The sequence below is a fragment of the Rhinatrema bivittatum genome, chromosome 15, assembly GCF_901001135.1.
Source record: "Rhinatrema bivittatum chromosome 15, aRhiBiv1.1, whole genome shotgun sequence".
In the NCBI taxonomy this organism is placed as follows: Eukaryota; Metazoa; Chordata; class Amphibia; order Gymnophiona; family Rhinatrematidae; genus Rhinatrema; species Rhinatrema bivittatum.
The window spans coordinates 51481834-51490706 of NC_042629.1; positions in this window are offsets into that span (position 1 = coordinate 51481834).

Sequence of the window (8873 nt, forward strand, 5' to 3'; positions counted from 1 at the left end):
TGCTAGTACTGCCTCCATTCTTTTTTTTTTTAAATGTGATCATCTTTTCTGTTTTGGCGTGTAGGCAGTGTATCCAGCATCCCTGAAAACCACAAGGTCACAGGCAATGCCGGTCAATTGTGACTACGTTGGTTAGTACATCCCCAATGGACTATTCAGTATGGACATGCAGGACTGGCAGACACAGAATGAACAATTGTATCAATAATAATCCACTATTTGAAGAAAACACTTGTTGACAAACATTTGCGTTATCAATCTCTTGATGAAACTGAATTGCCATGAAAAATGGACTGAGAAATCACCATATGGGTACAAATAGAAATATGTCTATATTCAGTACACTTTCACAGTAGGGTACATGCCCAGGATCATTCACTAAACCAGTCAAGGCAGGCCTCTGCTGTGAGATCATTGCTCTCAGTGCTTGCTTTTGGTCAGAACACTCTGGAGTATTCTGATTGAAATACATGAGGAGCTGAATGTCTAACATGTCATTTACACAGTGGGATGTGCTCTCAGCGTTTCTAGTGAGAAAGAGGAGGGAACAAAGGCACAAGAATCAGAAAATGGAATGTGCTGTCAACATCTACAGGCATCTGTCATCACCTCTGCAAAGTGGTCTTAGAATATCTTATAATGTAAGTGAACTCTTGGCTCATCAAGCTATCATTATCAGGTCTTACCTATGTATAATGTAACCAGGCAGGCATGAGCCTCACCAAATAGTCATAGTTAACTGTATCACCCTAGATATCCATTGCAATCCTTCGAACTGCCCAAGGACTTTTTGAAAAGGGAATACATTGAGCAAAACTATGAAAAATGGATATTGAGACAAAATTCAGTCCCTACCAGAGTCCTACAGACTGAATCTAATTAAAAAGAAATAATGAGATCCATTTTCAAAGGTTTTAGGAGCCTACCTTTCAGAGTTGAAAACTGACTAGGCCTGAGCTCCAACATTTAGGACTCTAAAAAGTGGTTGGCAATGCAGGGGGAGTTAGGGCAGGAAAAAACGTCAGGTGCTGCATATTGGTTTTCAGCAATAGCCATTTACCTTAGGTGTCTAACTCTAGGAAAATTAATTGCAGGCCTAAATGTAGGGAAAATTTTTAGCTGAAAACATAGATACCTAAATTCTGATGAAAATCTGCTTAATTTTGGGCACTGAGCATGTCTTGAAAATGTACCCCAATGCACACATATATATAAAAAGTTTTGTTCTTTCTTACTTAAATACAGGCATTTTTGATCACCCTCCCAGTCACAGTACCCACTTTGGTACTCCATTCAGTTCCTTTATTGTTTCATGCTGAAACTATATAATAAAATTAATTTATCAGATTTACACATAAAAATTAAGGGTCAACACAGAAAAAAATTGTTATTTTCTTTTTTCATTTAAGGGTTTTTTTTAAATTTGGGTTTTGGTTCATTTAATATTTAGTTTGATTTGTTCCATTTGTTGAACCAAAATAAAACATTAAATTAGAACCCCCCCCCCCCCAAAGTCAAATCCAAAAGAAATGGTCCCCCCAACTCCCAAAGCTGCTTTCTTCATCGGACACTCCCACAGAAGGGGCTCACATATGGAAAGGTGGAGTCAGAGATATTTTTGGTCTTAGTTTTCTTTTCTCATTGGCTTTCTCAAAGAAAAGTCAACAAAAAAAAATGTATTTTTTGTTTCATGTTTAAATGAAATGAAATGCGAGTGTCTTGTTGCAGTTTTCATTTTGTGTAAAAATCAATGCACATCCCTACCTATTTAGTGTCTTCATGGAATGTTAGTTGGAACATTCAAAAAGAAAAAAAATGTCAAAAGTATTTCAGCTTTGGGAAATTTAGCTTATCCTTTTAGACCTGCATATTAATACCTAGAGGTTGACATGTAAAGTTTGCTCCAGGAGAAATGAGAGAAAGGGGTCTTGTAGTGTTTGTACCTGAAATCTTCTGCCCTGCTACTGGTGACATAATTCACAGCCCAAGCTAGCATTGCCAACTGCCCCCATGTCCTAAGAAACGAACGTATCCAATTCTCGCTCTATCTCGCTGTGCACATGGATTTGTAATTCTGATTTGCACGTTCATTTCCCTAAGAAAATCAGAATTTGGGACATGCACAGGACCTGGGTATGGCTCCTGGCTTTTCAGGAATAGTCTAGAGTGGAGATGCTATAGATGCAGTGTTCACAGCCCCTAGGGGTGGACAAAGTCTCGGCTTTTGCTGAACAGGGACACCTACTGGCCTGGCTCTGAGTCCAGAACCTGATCTGTGGCTTCTGGCCAAGGACTGTCATTTCATTTTATTTAAGATTTTTCTACATTGTCTTCCCACCCAAGAAAATGGATACTCAAAGCAGTGTATAAATCACAAATTATAAACCAAAAATACAAATAAACAGGAACACATCAGTGATAAAATGGTCAATCAGCAAACTGCAGCTGTCATTCCTAGTTCTTCTCAGGTAGGTAATGCCAAGTTTCTAGCTTTTTTCTAAACAACAGATAATTCACTTATGCCTGATATCCAGAGGGATGTTGTTCCATCATTGTGGAACAGCTATAGAAAACATCCTATTACACAACCTGACCTTTCATACCTTCTTGAATGTTGGAATCACCAATAAAAAAGACTGAGACACACTTAAGTATCTAGCTGGGATGTACCAGTGCAACTTGTTCTTTAAATAGAGATAAGTCCAGTTCCCCTAAGAAATTTATGTACCAGAGAAAATTTTAAACTGAATCCTGCATGACATTGGTAACCAATGCATTCGGCAAAACAGCCCCAGACCAGCCTTGCAGCGACATTCTGAAAGACCCGAAGTTGATGTCATAGCCGTTGCAGAAGGCCAACAGACAGGACCTTACAATAGTCCAAACATGGCAGTACATATGCTCATATCAAAATGAGTTTACATCTAAGACAGGATGAAGACGACGTAACTGCTGGAGCTTAAAAAAAACAATTTGGACTACATGAAAACCTGACTTTTTAATGATAAAGCAGAATGCAACCTCATGCCCAAAGATTTAACCAAATCCAGTTTAACCAGGCCTATTTTAACAGCTGGAACAAAAGCAGGAGTAGAAACAGAGCCTCCATCCCCCAACACTATAAGCTTGGTCTTAATGCCATTCAAGACCAGCTGTCATTGTAATGGCTGGGCTGAGTGATGGATTATAAAATTGGGGGAAAAATCTAGGTAGCTGTAAATGAAGACTCATGGTGCTGTAGCCTTGTAGAGGCTGGTTCTGAGTGAACTGGAAGTCCAAAGTACCAGGAAGAAATTGCCAGACACCCCCCCCCCCCCAAAAAAAAAAAAAAAAAAAAAGAATAATGGAAATCAGAACTAGAAAACCTTGCATGTATTGGGGAAAAGCCAGGAATGGCTTAATCTGTTCCTTATATCATGGAGTCAGTTGGTAACCCTAGTCCATACTGCTCCATATGGAAATCCAGCATCCTACTCTGCAGAGCATCTTGCAGAAAGTGAGTATTAGACATCTGGTTCCTCCCATGACCTTGGAAAAGACCCCCAAAGGCCTCGTGTTTATACAGCGCCCTAACTGCCTGAGGTCAGGCCCTTTCCTTTGCTTTTGATACCTCAGAAACATGTTTTGCACTTCAGCAGGTTGTCCAATGACATGTAAAAACCAAAACACAATTCTTTAATAAAATAATTTTGGAAAATGAAAAAAAGCTGCTGGTCTGAAGTTTTTGCATTCCTTCAGCAACCAAGTCTCTTCTCTGTGCTTTACTGTGGTCCTGCATCTGCCATTTGACTTTAGCACTATAAGCAGGGTCTCCACCTCGCCCAGGGACAACCTGAGCAGACTGACCCAGGCCTGGGTTTGTTCCACTGCCTGCATGGCTGATGCAGTTTCTATCCTTCTTGGGGAAATCAGAACGTTCAACTCATTTCCCTTCGAATCTGATTTCGTTCCAGAAGTTATATTAGTATTTTTTAGATTTTGAGAGCTCTTCCTGCTTAGCCACTCCTGTGATTATGAACTGATTGATGGCCCTTCAGGAAACCCACATCCATGCAGAACATGAATACAGCACAAACAACCGAAGGATGTACTCTCAGAGGGAGATTTTTTTTTTTTAGAGAGGGGAGGGGAAGGGAAGAGAAATAAAAGGTGGACTTTTATTCAGGAAAAAAAAGATATACAAGCACAAGAAATAAAATAGGGGGAAAAAAAAGAGGAGATACAGGGATGAGATCTGAAGGGAGCGACAAAGACACATTTAAATATCTAAAATGCAGGAAATATTGGCAAAACATATCAGATATATTATCCTAAGTGATAAACACTCTTTGGCTACCCATCCTGACGAGCAATTAAATCATTGTAACATTTACCATGACTATTTAACATGACATCCTTGTGTCCAGAGAGCCATCCGATTTCCAGTAAACAGAATGCACTCTGGCACAGGAATGGCCCTCCTTGGCTTGCTCTCTGTGTGTTGAAAGCACGAGCATAATCTCCATCTGTCTTGCACCAGCTGGCATAGACTGTCAGATAATTGGGAATAAGCACGCAATCCAACATCTCCTCCCAAAGCCAGATCATACGCGACTGTCCCTGGAATCAATGTCGTTTTCCAGCAGCCTGAGTGAGGAAGAACTAGATACAGAGGTGGAACCAATGCTTGCTACGAGCATGGCCTCAACGGAGACAGGCCCCTGACAGCTCCGAGCAATGAGAAATCCCAGGTGGGGGTGGAGAAAGTGATAGCCAATAAGGTGCTTAATATGCAAAAAAAATAAATTGTTTATATACTTTAAGGGTAATTTTAAAAGGAGTTACACATGTAAATGTAACATTCTGTCGTAGCAAGTTTAAAAAGCCAATGATGCACGTAAAGTGTATATATAACCTATGAACAGTATTACAGCAATTTTCAAATGCCCACTTACATGGATAAAGCATATTTAAATGTGTAAAGCCCAATTTTAAGTGTGCAAATACTTTTTAAAATCAGGCCTACAAGCATGGTAGAGGGAGGGTTACCAGAGGGCTCTGGGTGACCATGATCAGTTCTGCTTTTGCCCCACTGCACGCATGCATTTGTATTTCAGGTTGCCTCAAGGAAATCATAGAATCCAGGAGGTTTCCTCTCTGACCGAATATTTGTATCTAGAATAGGAAGGCTTTCTAGACCTACGAATTTCATTCTATTTTTGTATATTTAACGGTAACTTTCAAACCGGCCCACGGGCCCACATGTGCCGCGCATGTGTTGGGCCCACGCCCAGGGACACAGCTATTTAATAACTTGCATGCATATATGTGCACGTTATAAAATAGCCTGGCCGCACGCACATGTGCGCCAAATTTTAAGTGGGCGCGTGCATGGGCGTGCAAATCCTGCTTCTAAAAAGTAAATTGGGGGATTTTAAAAGGGGCATGCGCCGACGCTGTTTCCAGTTTTACCAGTATGACCCCCCAGTTCACCCAGTTAAGAGATAATTCCTCCAAAACCCTCTAGTTTAATAGCTTTCACACCCCCCCAGTTAGCCCCAATCCTTAAAACCCCACAGATCTGCCTATTCATTTTTTTAACTTACACGTCATCCATAGCAGAAGTAAACTTACGCAGCAGGGGGCCTCAAGGCGTGCCAGGTCACATACGCATTTATGCACACATCTCAAGTTCACGGACTGAAATGCCCATGCCTCAACCAGACCAACACCCTGCCCTTTTTTTGAAAACGCTTGAGATGGGCATGTTGCGGGAAATGCGTGCCCAACCAGGCGGCTTTTAAAATCCACTCAGCATGCATGAGCCTGACTTATTCGCACATCCCTTCATTAACGCACGTGCCGGACTTTTAAAATTCACCTTTTAGTGATGCATTTTACCTTTTATAGAAGCAAGGTGGCAGAAAAAGCACACATGGCTTATCCAGCCTGCCCACCCAGGCCATGAAACTGGCTAATTGCACATACTGTTGCTGGTTAGATGTGATTTGCATATTAAACTGATTTATCTATTTAAGATGTTTGATTACCAGCCCCTCCACAAAGTGCAGCACAAAACACTGTCAGGAATGCCGGCTTTTCTTCTCCTTTGGTCAAACTGCTTAGCCATTAATTGAATACCATAAAAATATGTGAGTTTACTGTTAGTCACAGAGTGCAAGTTTTTCAGTTTTAAGATAGTTATTGGCAGATTTTTTTTTTCAAATTGGTTCGCTGGCAGCCATTACATTTTGGCTGACTGGATCCCTTTAAACAGAACATCAACCACAATATGGGCTAGATTTCAAAAGCCCTGCGCGTGTAAATCCTCTTGGATTTACGCACGCAGGGCACTCGCGCGCTGGCGCGCGCAAAGACCCAGGATGCACATAAGTCCTGGGGCTTCATAAAAGGGGCAGGAAGGGGCGTGTCTGGGGCGTGTCCGGGGTCAGGGGGTGGTCCGGGGCAGGCCCGGGGGCATGGCGACGGTTCAGGGGCGGGCCAGGAGGGCAGTCCCGAGTCCCCCGGCACTGCGGCCTGTGCCGGGGGATGCGAGGCAGCGCGCGCAAGTTACGCCTGCTTCAAGGCAGGGGGTAAGGAGGGGGGGATTTAGGTAGGGGGGGTTTAGGTAGGGCCGGGGGGTGGGTTAGGTAGGGGAAGGTGGGGGGACGCGGAAGGAAAGTTCCATCCGAGGCCGCTCCGATTTCGGAGTGGCCTCGCAGGGAACGGAGGCAGGCTGCGTGGCTTGGCGCGCGCAGGCTGCCAATTTTGCGCAGCCTTGTGCGCGCCGACCCCGGATTTTATAAGATACGTGTGGCTACGAGCGTATCTTATAAAATCCGGCGTACTTTTGTTCGCGCCGTTGCGCATACTTTTTAAAGATCTACCTCTATGGTTATTTACTTCATTGTCCATTTTTCAGCACTTCAATTACATTCAAGTACTGTAGCTATTTCCCAAAGTCACAAGGAGCAGCAGTGGGATTTGAAGTCTAGTTTACCTGGCTCTTAGCCTACTGCTCTATCCACTAGGCTATTCCTCCTTGGTTTTAGCATCTAGAAAGCTGTGAGTTCAAAGAAGCTCACTGCAATCAAAATTAAAGGAAAAGCCTGTACTTTTTTTTTAAATTTCATTTGTAAAACTCAGCCTTCATGGCAGTTCTAACTCTGACATTTATTTTTGACTAAGGATGAGGAACTTGGCTTGTAATAAATTCTTCCTCTCCGTTCCTTTCAACGGAGGGAGTCTGGACAAACAGATCTGAACCGGACCTTTCAACAACATAACTCAAACTTCTAGATTCAAGTCCACATGTCTGGATCTTCCCCGACCAGGATTGGGTGTGAATATTTGCACAAGGATCTGAAACTCTGCCCAGTTTTTGAAAGCTTGATAAACACTAGAAAATGAGCTGCAAGGAGAAGCGGAGTGGAATGTACCTAAGCGCGAAGAGTAAGAACAGGAAATCAAACTTTAGCAGTGTTAAAAGGCAAGTTAGAATCCAATCAGATGTGCCATTTAATGGAAAAGTACTCCCCAAATAATTTATTGTTTTCTTTATGCTACTGATTCTCATCTGTGAATAGTTCTAACTTATTATAGTTTTTTCATGCACACATGGAGCCATTCAAAGACAAGCTGGCCACCCCCCACTTCTTTCCAGATATATTTATATTTAGTAGTATCTGGGTCAGGGAATCCTTTAGTTGAATTTTCCAGGAACCCCTTCCTCTTGTGTTACTGGTTAGCAGGCCTCCCCGGAAGTGGAGTCTGGTTATTATTATTATTATTCTTTTACATGTACTTCACCAATTATTCCCTTGTTGACTATGTCTCGGCCGGAGTTATCGAATATCTCTGCTGCTGGATCATTTTTCTGTCTGTGCCTCAGGTGCGTAACTTCCATTTAGTTCACAAAGATTATAATTGTTTAAGACCAAGTGCTGCATAAATATTGACCTCAATTTGCTCCAATCATATTATAGTGGGGCAGTATATAAACTGCAGGCTTTCCAGGCAGAGAATAGAGATCACCGGAGACAGATTTGAAACACAAAAGTGCAAGATCAAATTCTGAAAATAATTTGGTAATACTGGTAAGCCTATGATCACTTTTATTGAATTGGAAATATTGTTGAAAAATAGGAAGGTAAATGGCAATGAGTTTTGGATGAAACAACATGTTTGATTCATTTTATCCTTACAGTAGTCTTCTGATTTTTTTCCTGTTATATGCACAGGGTGTGTGTGTGTGGGGAAAGGGGGAATATTCCAACTCTAATTCCGCAAATTTATTTGGGATGAGTTTTACAACTAACTACCTACCAGCTGCCAACTCTCTTTTCTCAAACAAGAGCTTGAAGAAAGTTGCATTGTTGCTATGTTAGTCCATTTGGATATGCAGAAATAACGGTCAACAAACAAGTGGTAGGCGACACCTTTTTGCAGGACTCGATATATTTCTGACTAGCTTTTGAGAGTTAGTCTCCCTTCATTGGGTCAGGGCAGAATGAGCAAAATAACCTGCTAATTTTGCTTTGACCTAATGAAGGGAGGGCGGCTATTGAAAGCCCATCAAAAATGTATTGAGTCCCGCAAAAAGGTATCACCTACCACTTGTTTGTTGACCTTTATTCAAAAAAAGCTTGGAATTGCCTATGCCTTTTATAGTATATACAAAAATTCTCATATTTATGCACACTTGAACTTTATTTACACATGTGAAAGAAATTTATTTCATACATAGTCATTGTAGGTATCCTGAAAACCCAATTAACTTTGGGGTCCCCAGGACAGGGTGGGGAAGCCCTGAACTAAGTATTTATGAAAAATTAGTTGATGTTCCAGAGGAAACGGGAGTAATTAGAAGTAATGAAGGTCAAACAATGGGGCAG